A 13,270-nucleotide genomic window follows, 5' to 3' on the forward strand; every position below is an offset into this window, starting at 1 on the left:
ATAGACTATAGTAATATATATAGTCAACAACAATATGAACATTAAGAGAATCTGTACATTTGTATTTTACAAAAGTTTTTTTTTTTCACAAAACCATTTACGACGCACTTAAAAACTATAAGACAATAAGTTTTCAACAATATCGATCAAACTATCATACTTGATATATTTAGAGAGGATATTTGTCTTGCCTTTATTTAGTTTTTTTTAAATCAATAAAATAAACTCTCTTAAAGTTTCTTGGTCAAACAAACAGACTTTCTTTAATATTTACGAGCCTCTCATTTATTGGTCCCTGCCTCTTTCACCACCTCTTGTGTTTTACATTCTGTTTGTTTTGTTAAACAATTTTAACTTGCCAACGGACCTTGGGATTAATGAAATGGTAAACTTCCATGAAAACTATGAATTATCCATATATCTGAAATGTGTTTATTCTTTGCAGACTGCTTCTAAAAATCATAATTTTGTTATTGAAATTGACATATATTTTTCAGTGAATTTACTTCCATGAACGAATAAATTTAAACTTATATTGCAATCACAAAAAAAGAAGTAAACATGAAAACAGGCGTGGCCGTATCTGGCTGAAATGTCCCGTAAATGGTAAAATTGATTGTTAAATATTTATTAGTTAAGAATTTTTGATTGGTGTAAACGCAATAAGTTTGGAATATATAGTTTTACTTGTAAGATAGATGGTTCTATGGAGCATTGTAAGATAGATGGTACTATGGAGCAGGACTGATGTCAGGTAACTGGTATTTGTCCTTGAATAAATTAATTCTAAAAACTAAATAACTTTTCCTCATTTTTTTTTGTTAAATTGGATATAATTCTTCATGCATCTGCCTGTAAAATATTTTGCTTTATAGAGATATTTTATATCTGTTTAACAAACATCATTCATCAATTAGTTCTGCAGAAATAGACGTTTAATTAAAGGTATTTCTATTTTTTGCTTTAGCCGCCCCTAAAAGGGGTTAATCAAATTAATATGAGCAAACTTGATAAAAGACTACCCAAGAATGCTACAGACAAAGTTTGGTGATCATCCATCAATTAGTTCTGTAGAAGAAGATGTTTAAAGGTTTTTCTATTTTTAGCTCTGTTGACCCCTAAAATGGGCCTAACGAATTGACATGAGCAAATTCAAGTGTGACTGTCACAAAGATGCCTCAGACCAAATTTGAAGTAAATCTGGCCTTCAGTTTCAGAGAAGACGTTTGTTGACACATTACGACGGACACCGGAGCATCCCCCTTTGATACTAAAAGCTCACCCGGAACCTTCGGTTCTGGTGAGCTAATAAGGAAGGCTGGTGTTTTTACGGATAATTTTCACCGTGACATTTGCATGTGCTGCTTGACAACTGTTGCCCTGTTCCTCATATCTGCGTCTTGCAGGTCGTTCGGGATAATCAATTCCATTACATAGTGTTAACCCTTTCCCCCATGAGCATATTGTGAAAAATGGCCGTTTTCACTGAAAAGCCTCCTGTTACAAGTTCAAACTGCTATGAAACTATGAAAAATGCTTCAATACTAATCAAACTTGGCACAAATGTTGACTGGACCATTGCCTTTGTAACGACATGCTCAGTCTTAAATTTCCTGTTACCATGGCAACGAGGGGACATCTCAAAATTGCCAAAAATCACGATTTTGCCTCGATTTTTTCCACCAAAATTTATTTCAAAGTGCTGCAACTTCTCAAGGGATTGAGATAGAGTCAAAGGCTTTTCAGCGTTGGTTACACGTTACATTATGATCGACCTGGGGTCATTTTTAGCCTCTCACAAGTCCAAAATTTTCTTGGCGATGAGGGGGACTCCGCCCCCTTCAAACCCCCCTAACAGAAAGGGGCACACCCACTTCTAGCAACCCCCTGATGTATCTTTTGGATGGGGGGGGGGGGCGGCGCCAAAAAAGTGCTCAATTTTTTTAAGCAACCTTTCTCAAACGAAAACATGTGTTTGGGGCCCAAATAGGACATTTTTTCACTATTTGAGGCCTAAAAAGGGAGAGGGGTCGAAAGTGCGTTGTTTCGCGTATATATCAGGTAAAGGGTTAACTTGTTAAGGATATAACATCGCTTATGAATAGATTGGAAAAAACAAAGGGATTCCGTTTTCTGCATAACAGCAACAGGTGCTGTGTGGCAGTTGTAAAGATGTTGTCCCATAAGCCTATATACAATGTAATGTCAGCGTTGTTACATTCCACTGGTCATTTGAAATAATCAAGTTGAGGATTGACTGATCAGGCCCTATTTATTGACTGATGAACTTTAAATAATTTTCGTCACGTTATCCCAAAATTTGATTATGGACTACACAATTTTTGCAGTTCATTTATAAGATAAAAGATATTAGATTGATAATAAACAAAGATAACCCGAAATCATTAAAAGTATCAACATTTCTTGCATCATTACAATAAACATGCATATACCCTTGCCAACGCCGACGCTAAATAGCTATAATAAGTAACTACAATCAATGTACCTTGGACATCCCACACAAAGCCCCACTGATATTATAACGCTGTAATAGACATCTTTGATCAACAGAAGAAGCACAAAATGCCTTTATGTTTTGACCAAATAAACTGCCTTACCCAATATAATGCTTAAGAAACAAAATCATGTTGTATATATGTACATAAATTAATTGTTTACAAAGTAAAATCTATGGAAGCCCTGGAGGGACATTTGTAATAAATATTTAAAACTTATTAATTAATTCTAAATATTTAAAATTTAATTTTTGATATTTAAAAATTAATTCTTAATACTTAAAAATTAAGAACAGAATACATAAGACGCGGGTATTTGAATTCAACGGTCTCTTGCAAAAGGTTGTTACACGAAGAAAAATTGGCTAATTCGATATAGCTGCTTTCAGGTAATTGCCATTTTTTTTATATATATATACAATAAACATTCTGCGAAATATTATATCTCGATTGTTATATTTTTCATGCTAACAGTTGAAACCATTAAGATATGTTAGTTTTATCAAGGTGCCGCTTTACAATTTATTGACTACATGGTGTCAAAAGCAGCAGTTGAGAAAGTTTATCAATACAATTTGTTCTGATTGACAGAAATATACCTGCTTGCCAGGGGTTAGGTTTGTCTAACGATAATGTTTAGTTGTTGGTGGTTGATAACAATATTACATGTTTACTGCCACAGCCCTTTATTTTTACAATGCTATATTTCATTTATTTGTATTTCTTTTAAGGTCGTAAACATGGAGATCCCGTTGCTGTTTGCCTTTATCATTTTATTGAAAGTGACTCCTGTGTCAACAGATGTGTCATCCCTATTGCCATCTGGAATCGAAGCATTCTGACTTCAAGTACGCAGAAATTGTTTTACCACAACATACGCCTTGGTCTCCGTCAGTTAAAGAGGATACTTCGTTGTAATTATTACAGGCGTCACCGTGTCATGTATACTCTAAAAGAAGTAGGAAAAGAATTGCAGTTTAGCGGGGACGGCTTATGGTACCAAGGTGGATGAATACGTTGAAGGATTTGAGAGCTCGTGGACGAATTGATACGTCAAACTCTTTCATGCAAAATGCTTGCGATTTTATTTAGCGGATGTTCTTCAAGCGGGACTTTATTGCATTGTATTCACTGGAATTTACACAATAATGTGCGACCATAGAAACATGTAGACATGTGCACTTGTATTAGAAGAAAAGAAATAAAATGTTGTTAAATGTACTAGAACTATCGGGTTCTACTGATTATGGTGTTAATGTTGATTTGTATGATATTGAATATGAAACAAATCCAGATGATTGATCATTAGACAATAATATATATACTTTTTTAATGAATAAACATTGATGTTCATAGTTTTCCGAAGTATGTTTTTTATGTTTAACTGCTAGTTAAAAATTTTAGGCCGATCTCGAGTTCGCTTTACTTATTGTTAGAACAGGTCATGAATTAAACGGAAAAAAATAATAAAAGAACTTAAACACGAAACCTCTCTTTCTACATTGATGATTGCATGACAAATCTGACTTAGAATAAACATTGCTAGAAATCTAAGTAAACCGTATGTAGGAAATTAGAAAATAAACCATATGAGCTTTTTGTAGGCAGTACTAAAAATTTGCCAAATGTTCTCCAGAAGGGATCAAATTTTAGCGCTTTTTCACCCCAAAATACAAAGTTTCAACTTTGACCTACATATATGACCTATGATAATGTTGCAAGTTGTTCCAACTGAAAAAAAAAAAAAAAACATGTAGTGTTCAAAATGTTTTTCTTTGATTTGACCTATTTTTTACCCCATATGACCCAGATTCAAACTCGACCTAAAGATTATCCAGACAAATATTCTCATAAACTTTTAAGTTGTTCAAGTTGAAAATACAGCATTTAAAGTGTTCTCTATGTTTTTCCTTGATTTAAACTAGTGACCTAGTTTATGACCCCCAGATAACCCAGATTAAAAATTGACCTAGAAAATCAATTAGATAAACATTTTGAACAATGTTGATGAAGATGGGATACAAAATGTGACCTGTAATGTGTTCACAAGGGAAATGTTGAGAAACACACCGACAGACGACACACAGTGGGCAATGACAGTAGCTCACCTTTAAGCTGAGCTAAAAAGGAATCAAGATATATCAGATTTTCTCTTTATTGAATTAAACACAGAGCTCTATTCATTTCTGAACAGTTTTCAATGCAAATAGTTATGCATCTAAAAAATTTTTTTTAAATAAACTGGCCAACAAACGTTTGTATAGTAATGTTTGATCCACTAAGTCTGTGACAAGCTTTAAACCATCTATATTTTGTTTATTTTGCGTTTATTGTAAAAAAATAACTCTTGTGAGCTGAAATTAACAATGACGAGAACCCCCATCATTATCGACATTTTTTAAAAACAGTTGGTTACAAGAAATTGATATCTGGTCACAGGTTCCGTGAAAGAAATAGTAGTACAGTACTTTGACATCTTTTTCCATCAAATGGAAAATGTTCCTTATGTTTTCCCTGAGCATTAAGCATTTTCACTGATTTTACAGTGCAGTCAGCAGGTAACCATTCAGTTATGCACTGCTACTTTAAGACAAATAACAGCAAGAAAAGTATGGATTATAATATTTGTTTCCCTTACTGATGGCGTATAGATGGGTTTTAATTGTTTGTTAAAAAGTATAATTACAGTCCACTTAAAAATAAGGCAGTAAAGTCGGTGTAAAAACTTTTACTCTTTTATTACAATGACTTATCAAAGTACAAAATCAAAGCTAGGTATCTACACTCATCAATGAATAATCGCTTCAGGTCCAATTTCCAACTGATAACAATTTGGGGTAACCACCTACAGCATACAACATAAAAATAAAAGGGTATTCATTCAAAAGTTAAAAACATAGCAAGTTTTGCCATGTGGGTGAGAACTAAAGGCTCAACTAGGCAAACTCAACAAAAATGATTATGTTTCAACTAAATAGAACAAGAACTGTCACTAAAAATAAACATATGCCACAAATGTGCTTTGAGCATTAGGCAGGTACAAAAAAACTAACCTTTTACATTGTTAAAAGTGTTTAAGAAGCAAACATTACTATAATAATTACATCATCATCTATAATTGTCAATTAGTTTATATGTTTATAATTATCACAGGGCTACAGCATGTATGTCAGTAGTATACAATTTCACATGAAAACAGAACAACGATTGATACCACTACAAAATAAATTCCGTTTATCAACCATTTTTAAATGAATGTAATTATTATTTTTACCAAGAACCAAACAATTACTATCATCAACTTAAAAACTAAATATTTGATATGGCCCATTCAATACAAAATGTTGCTGCGATGAGGCTTCTGAACAATTATAAACGTTTCCATCTCTTCCTAGGAAGTGTTCTGTACTTCTGTTCTAGAAACCAAATACCCATCTTCAAACGGATCACTTTCATGAATTATCTTTTTCTGGACTCCCAGACGCATTAGAGCACCGCATTATTGATTGGCAAATACTTCAGATTGTTTTTCAGAATATAATGAGTGCTTAATTTTGCTGTACTTTATGTTAATAGTGTTGTCGCCCTTTTCTACAGGGACTCCATTTATCATGAAACTTTTGTTCTCCTTTTTTATCTCAGGTATATATGGCACTGTGACGCATACAAACTGTTAGCTCTTAAATACTCTGTGAAACTGCATGGATTTTGGTCTACATCAGTATAACTGTCAATCACTTGTCCTGATGCTTAAGCCAATGAGAAGTCGTAGTCCTCCACACTGTCCATGTTACTTTCTCCGTCCGGGAAATAGTTACTTAGCGCTTGATATCTTATTCTTTCTACTGCCAGACTTTCCCCAAATGTGTAATACATCACGCGTGCTTATCCACCTTTTGCTTCAGTATCAACTCTGTACTTTCCATCTCGGTAGTTCTGCCATCCCATTTTCATTTTATATGCACTGCTTTGTCCTCTGCCTTTCTTCACAGCAGTTGCCTAAAATATATTAGAGCTTTTATTAACAACCAATTTCATACAATTTTGGCCTAGAGGGACATACTCTATAACTGATGTCAAACTAAACAACCTCCAAAACATAAATAATAGAATCTTTGAAAATATTATAACTTAAATTAAAAGTTTAAGCTATACATTCCCAATCATTATCGATAAAATCAGCTGTTAAAATATGTTTGCAGTACTGTAAAAATAATCTATGTAGAGTTGTTGCTGTACAATTAATGGGTTGAAGCAATTTATTTCAGAACGCCTCTAAATTGATAAATTGTGGTAAAATGGGTTTCGTTCAGCATAGATTCTTTTTTGACATTGTATTTATTTATCATTTTACTTTCATTGAGCACAAACTTTTAATATGTTTCGATAATCTGCTAGATGTACGGTGTTCTCCTTTATCTACATCTAAAGTTTTGTTAACCAAACCTGTGGTAAGGTTTTTGCAAACTGCAGGCATTTGAAAGCACACTATTACAACCTATAAGTCTTGTAATGAAAATTTCCAATGCAAATCAATGATCATACCAATAGGATGATGGTAGCCCTAAAACACTCGTCTTAAAATCAAGGCTTTTCATTTAAGATTTACAGTACCTAAATCCCCAAGGGCAGCATGTCCAGCCTGCTTGATTGTTATGTTTATTTTATAGCAGACGCTGTGAACTGCATCAAAAATGGACTAGTCAATGTAGGTATAAACAAGAGCTGTCACAGGAGACAGCAAAGCTCGACTAATAAAATACTGGACGCAGTAAAGAAGAAAAAACTATGTAAGAAAAATAAATTTTGTATAATTATGTACTAAGTTATAGTAAAAAAATAACATTTGTTAACATAAATTCCAAGTTCAAGGGGGAATAATTTTGGAAATAGTCATGCTAGAGTTATGAACCTTGTTACACAAAATGTGTGTAATGATAAGAAATATATATTTGAAGTTTGAATAAGATACCTTAATAAAGAAGTTATAATATTTCTTAACCCATTACTTCATATACATGCCTTTTCACGCCTTTTTCACCCCCCCCCTTTTTGTCGTCTCAAATGGTGAAAAAATGCATTATTTAGAACCTTAACACTTGTTTTTGTTTGAGAAATGTTGTCAAAAAAAGTGACCACTTTTTCGGCGCGGCCCCCAACCAAAAGATACATCAGGGGGTTGCCAGAAGGGGGATGTGCCCCCTTCTGTTTTGGGGGGTTTGAAGGTGGGCGGATTCCCCCTCATCGCCAAGAAAATTTTTGACTTGTGAGAGGCTATAAATGACCCCAGATTGATCATAAGGTAACGTGTAACCAACGCTGAAAAGCATTTGACTCTATCTCAATCTATTGAGGAGTTGCAGCACTTTGAAATCAATTATAATGGAAAAAATCAACGCACAATAGTGATTTTTGGCAATTTTGAGATGTCCCCTCGTTGCCATGGTAACAGAAAATTTAAGCCTGAGCATGTTGTTGCAAGGGCAATGGTCCAGTCAACATTTGTGCCAAGTTTGATTAGTGTTGAAGCAGTTTTTATAGTATTATAGCAATTTGAACTTGTAACGGGAGACTTTTCAATGAAAACAGCCATTTTTCACAAAATGCTCATGAAGTAATGGGTTAAAGAAAATCCTAAGGTCAAAGAGAGATGAATCTGAAATATTGCTTCAAGAGTCGTAAACCTTGTCACATAAGATGTAATTGATTATAAGAAATAAGTTGTAGATACCTTTAAAACTAAAGGAGTTATCGTAAAAAATAACATTTCTCAGTAAAAAAAAAATCTAAGTTTATTGGGAGATAATTCTTGCAATATTGGTACTAGGGTTATGAACCTTGTCACATAACATGTGGTTAATTATAAGGAACATGTTTGTGAAGTATGAAGTTGATCCCTTAAGAAAAAAAAGAAGTAACAGTAAAAAATAATATTTTTAAGGAAAATTCTTAGTTCAAAGGGAGATAAATCTGAAAATATTGATGCTAGAGTTATAAACCTTGACGTATAAGATGTGGTTGATGACAAGGAGGAACATATATTTGAAATTTGAAGTTGATACCTTAAGAAATGAAAAGGTTATAGTAAAAACTATTTTACTGCACCAAAACTTTAATCTGAAATCTGGACGCTGACGCCGACGCTGGGGCGAGTAGGACAACTCTCCATATACTTCGTAAAAAGACAGCTAAATGTGACCTTGACCTTTGAGCATGTGTCTAACGTGCGACACACCTTGTCATGGTAGTAATGTACCAAATTATTTTATATTCCCCTCCGCCCAATTCTGACCTTTTACCCCTTTAATCTGGGACGGATTGTCTTTTGCAATAAATAAATAAATAAATAAATAAACCCGCCCAAGCCAGTCCTCACCATGAAATTAAGTGCGTGTGCGTTAAAACAGTTTTTCTTGTATATAAAGTCCAACTTACTTTACTTCCTTCGCTACTCGTATTCTTGCTGCCGCTACATGTGGCGTCAATCTGTCAACGGAATGGTTTCCCGCGTCCATTTTTAATGATAAGATTTAATTATTAAATATTAAAAATTTAATTTTAAATATAAAGAATTAAATTTTAAATAATAAGTTTTAAGTTTTAAATATTAATTTAAAATGTCCCTCCAGGGCTTCCATAAAAATCTGCTTTTTTTATGAAATTGTATTTATATAATCAGTACATGTACAATAAAAAAAAACGCTATATTTACCTTTCTTAATTTTTCTTATGAATTTGTATTGAAATACATGTATAAGTAGATCCAGCTCTGTTTTGTTGTAGTCATAAACATGAAAAATATTGCACATGAATTGATCGTTTTTTTCCCTTATAATCAGTTTGATATATACTTTTATAATACTGCACGTTTGTAACGTCACTTTTCATTGGATAATCGTGACGTTTATATAGTTTTATATACACGGCTGCTGTCGACTCATGAAGAAATCTTACTTTTTTCTTAAAAAATGATGCTTGCTGTATTATAAATTCGTTAAAAAGATTGTTGACAGGTTATATGGCCGTATATAAACGGCTGTTTGCAATATAACCCTCGCCTAGCGGCTCGGGTTATATTTACAAATAGCCGTTTATATAGGGCCATATATAACCTGTCAACAATCTTTATAACTAATAATATATATTTTCCATTACCATTTCACCCAGATATGTTGTGTAAAACGCGTGAGAGATATTTTAAAGTATAATACAGTGCATTGTATCGTTATTTGAAAATGAGAAAGATCTTTGCCAGATGGATTCCCCATTTGCTTACAGATAAGCAGAAAAGGGTTCGCTTGCAATGCGCTATAATTAAGTTGTTACTTAAACAGTATCCAAATTACAATTCACAGTCTTATGCAAATGTCTTCACTGATGACGAAACATGGGTACCTTTTAAAGAGCCAAAACGAAAACTCCAAAACAAGATTTGCATTGCAAGAAGGACCATCAGTGTATTACATTTTCTCTATAACTCAGGGTCCCGCCATTCAGTTTGCTGTTCCTAAAGGCAAATCTGTTAATGCTAAATTTTATAAAAAAAAAAGGTTCTTCGAAAACAAAAGAATACTTTTAAAAATGAAGACACGCAACGGGGGACAATGTCAGGTGGTTTCATGACAACGCGTTATCGCACAAGGCGTCTATAGACTTGCTAAAGCAGAAAAAATGTTGTGCTCCTCCATTCTCCGTATTCACCTGACCTTGCCGCCTTGTGATTTCTCTTTGTTATCAAAGTGATACAAGTACCTTTCAGGTCGAAAGTTTGTTCAGCGCAAACTTCTCGATTCTGGGATATTTCTGCGATATTCCAGTGTCTTCATTACATACCTCAAAAGATTATGAAAATGTCTTCAAAGACTGGATCAGGTAGACTGAAACTTTGTTTTTCTGTTGGAGAAATAGGAACAAAACAAGAAAAAAAATCAGTGAAACATATGAAGAATAAAACTTACGTGCTTGGATGCATTTATAAGTGAAAACACCTCGTTCATACTTATTTGTATCATTTAAATGTCAATACTATAACAATCAGACCAAATATTGTTATAAATAAATTGAGCAATCTCTAAATTACTTTGATGTAATGACATAGTTGATTCTCCAACTAAATGTTATCAAGATAATTTCACGAGGATTAGGTAAAACTGGAGACTGGTTTTAATATGAAAATATGATTCATACAAGACAGTTTTCATGTTTTGATGAGCACAATAGCTATTCCAGGAGTTCTTCATGGTTCAGCTGATCTAAACTCATAAACTTTTACCTGACGTTTTAAATGATTAACAGGAGTATATGATATGCATATAATTTACTTTACTTATGAAATCACTTACGTTTTTAACAAACTGATTTAAAAAAAATCAAATATTACCGAATTCAATTTCATCAGTTTGTTGCGAGTGTTCATTTCCAAGTATGAAGGTATTTCTTTATATCTAAAACTATATTCATAGTGCAATTTCCTGTCTTCGGAATCTGGTTCAAACTATTAATGCCATAATTAACGACCCACTTGCTTTCTAATGTGCATACTATAGGCAACTCTTGGATAAATGGTTGAGGTTGCCAACTTGTATCAAATTATTTATTTTAATAGAACTTGTTTAAGAAACAAGCTCTTCAATTTATATCAATCAATTGCGGACCCGGACTCATATGACGTACGAAGCCAGGTATACATGTATTTAGTTAACTAGTGTCTGTCTATCGAGGCAGATATCAAGATAAAGGGGGCAGGGGACCTAAAAATGAAAAATTTTGTATTTCAGTGTGACCAGAAACACAATTCCAAATATTTCAAAATCTGTTTCACAGGCAGATAACCAGTTGCACAGCATTATTCAATGATATATGACATACATTGAAGAAAATAATAGTTTGCATGCATTGCTCCTTCAAAAAATGACTGACAGCAATTTATATTTACCCCCACCCAGCCAAAATCACACCTAAAATATACCAATATGGGCAATCTTCTAGTTCTGGCTTCCAAAACTTTATAAGCCGCTTTTTAACATTTTTGTTTTTCATCTGATGCGGCATTAAAGTTTTGGATTAGACCCGTTACGAAACCTAACCAGAATAACATAAGTTGATTTATTCTTGTTTTTCACTTGCAAATACACTTGACCCAATCAATTCTTGTGCATTTTACGATAAAACAATCATTTTAATATCATTCTATACCAATTAAAGTATCAAAATATTAATACCGTCATTAAAATTGCCTATTTAACTGTAAAATATCAATTTACGCCGACTACAGTTGGCCATGACATTCAGGTGCCACGCGAGATCTCGTATGACGTCATTCGCGGGAACAGATTTGAATAGAGTCGTGTACTATATTTAGAACATTTTGTTGACATGATTTCGATACTTTTATTCAAGATAATGTTTTTATTTATTTTCATTAATTTTTTAGTACTTAAATACGATTGTATTGAATATAAAAGTCAGTAAATCACCTTTTTCAATATCTTTAAAAAAAGTAATTTATAAAAATATTGGAGGCACATGGGTTCGTAAAGGTCAATCTCGTAATCACGTGATCAAACATTTTGGCAATATGGCGGCCAAGTGCCGAAAATTTTACCTGTCGGAAACTATTAGGTAGTTTATGTTCGTAATAAGATTTTTATTTGTCCATCCTTGGCTTATCAACAGATTATATATAGTTTTATCAAGGTATGCTTCACTTTACTTCATGGCATGTTCGATGAATAAATACGAGCGTGTCAGATTCCTGGCACGATTATTGGTGGACTTTCCCTATGGGGTTATCTTCAGCGTTCACGTCATGTCATAGTATATAAACGGGTACGCTGAAGACCTTAAGCTAGCAATCTTCATGAAGGTGCAGCATACTCCAGAATCCGCCCGATTCCTTTAAAAATATCGGTAGCACGCAGTGCAAGCTATGGCATTTTCAGAAATGACAAATAAAGTGTCTGTCATACGTTTAGATTTTTCACAAAATTTATCTGAAATTTCTTACTTGTTTGGCGCCAACTGTCAAAGCTTGATTTTTAACTTTTTCACCTCCATTCGGAGAGTCAGAAATACATACAAAGCTACCAAAATGCTTAGTTTCGGGTAAAAACCCAAAAATATATCTCATTTCCTACACACAAACAAGAAAGAATTACAATGACAGAGAAATATCAGAAGTTATCAGTACCTTCAAAACACCATGTCTGAGTTATAAAAAAATTTGACCGGGGCCATCATTCGAATATGTCCCCTGCCCCCTAAGACAAGAGGGCCATGATGGCCCTGAGTCGCTCACAAAAAAAACAGCTTTTCAGTGTTGGAAATTATCCATTGTCAATATTTTCTTATATTTAATTTTAGCATAGAATATGTTTAAACAATAATTTGAAGAAATGCCATGACCTAGGGCATTTAAACATTAGCTTAAACGGGGCCAATCAAATTAATATGAGCAAACTTGATAAAAGACTATCTAATAATGCTACAAAGTTTGTTGATCATCTATCAATTATTTCAGTAGGAAATGATGTTCAAAGGTTTTTCTATATTTGGCTTTAGTGGCCCCTAAAACGGGCTAATAAAATAAATATGAGCAAACTTGATAAAAGAGTACCTAAGAATGCTACAGACAAAGTTTGGTCATCATCCATCAATTAGTTCTGTAGAAATAGACGTTTAAAGGCATTTCTATTTTTACCTTTAGCCGCCCCTAAAAGGGGTTAATCAAATTAATATGAGCAAACTTGATAAAA

Source organism: Ruditapes philippinarum, unplaced genomic scaffold (assembly GCF_026571515.1).
Source record: "Ruditapes philippinarum isolate M1 unplaced genomic scaffold, ASM2657151v2 ctg252_1_1_1_1, whole genome shotgun sequence".
Taxonomy (NCBI): domain Eukaryota; kingdom Metazoa; phylum Mollusca; class Bivalvia; order Venerida; family Veneridae; genus Ruditapes; species Ruditapes philippinarum.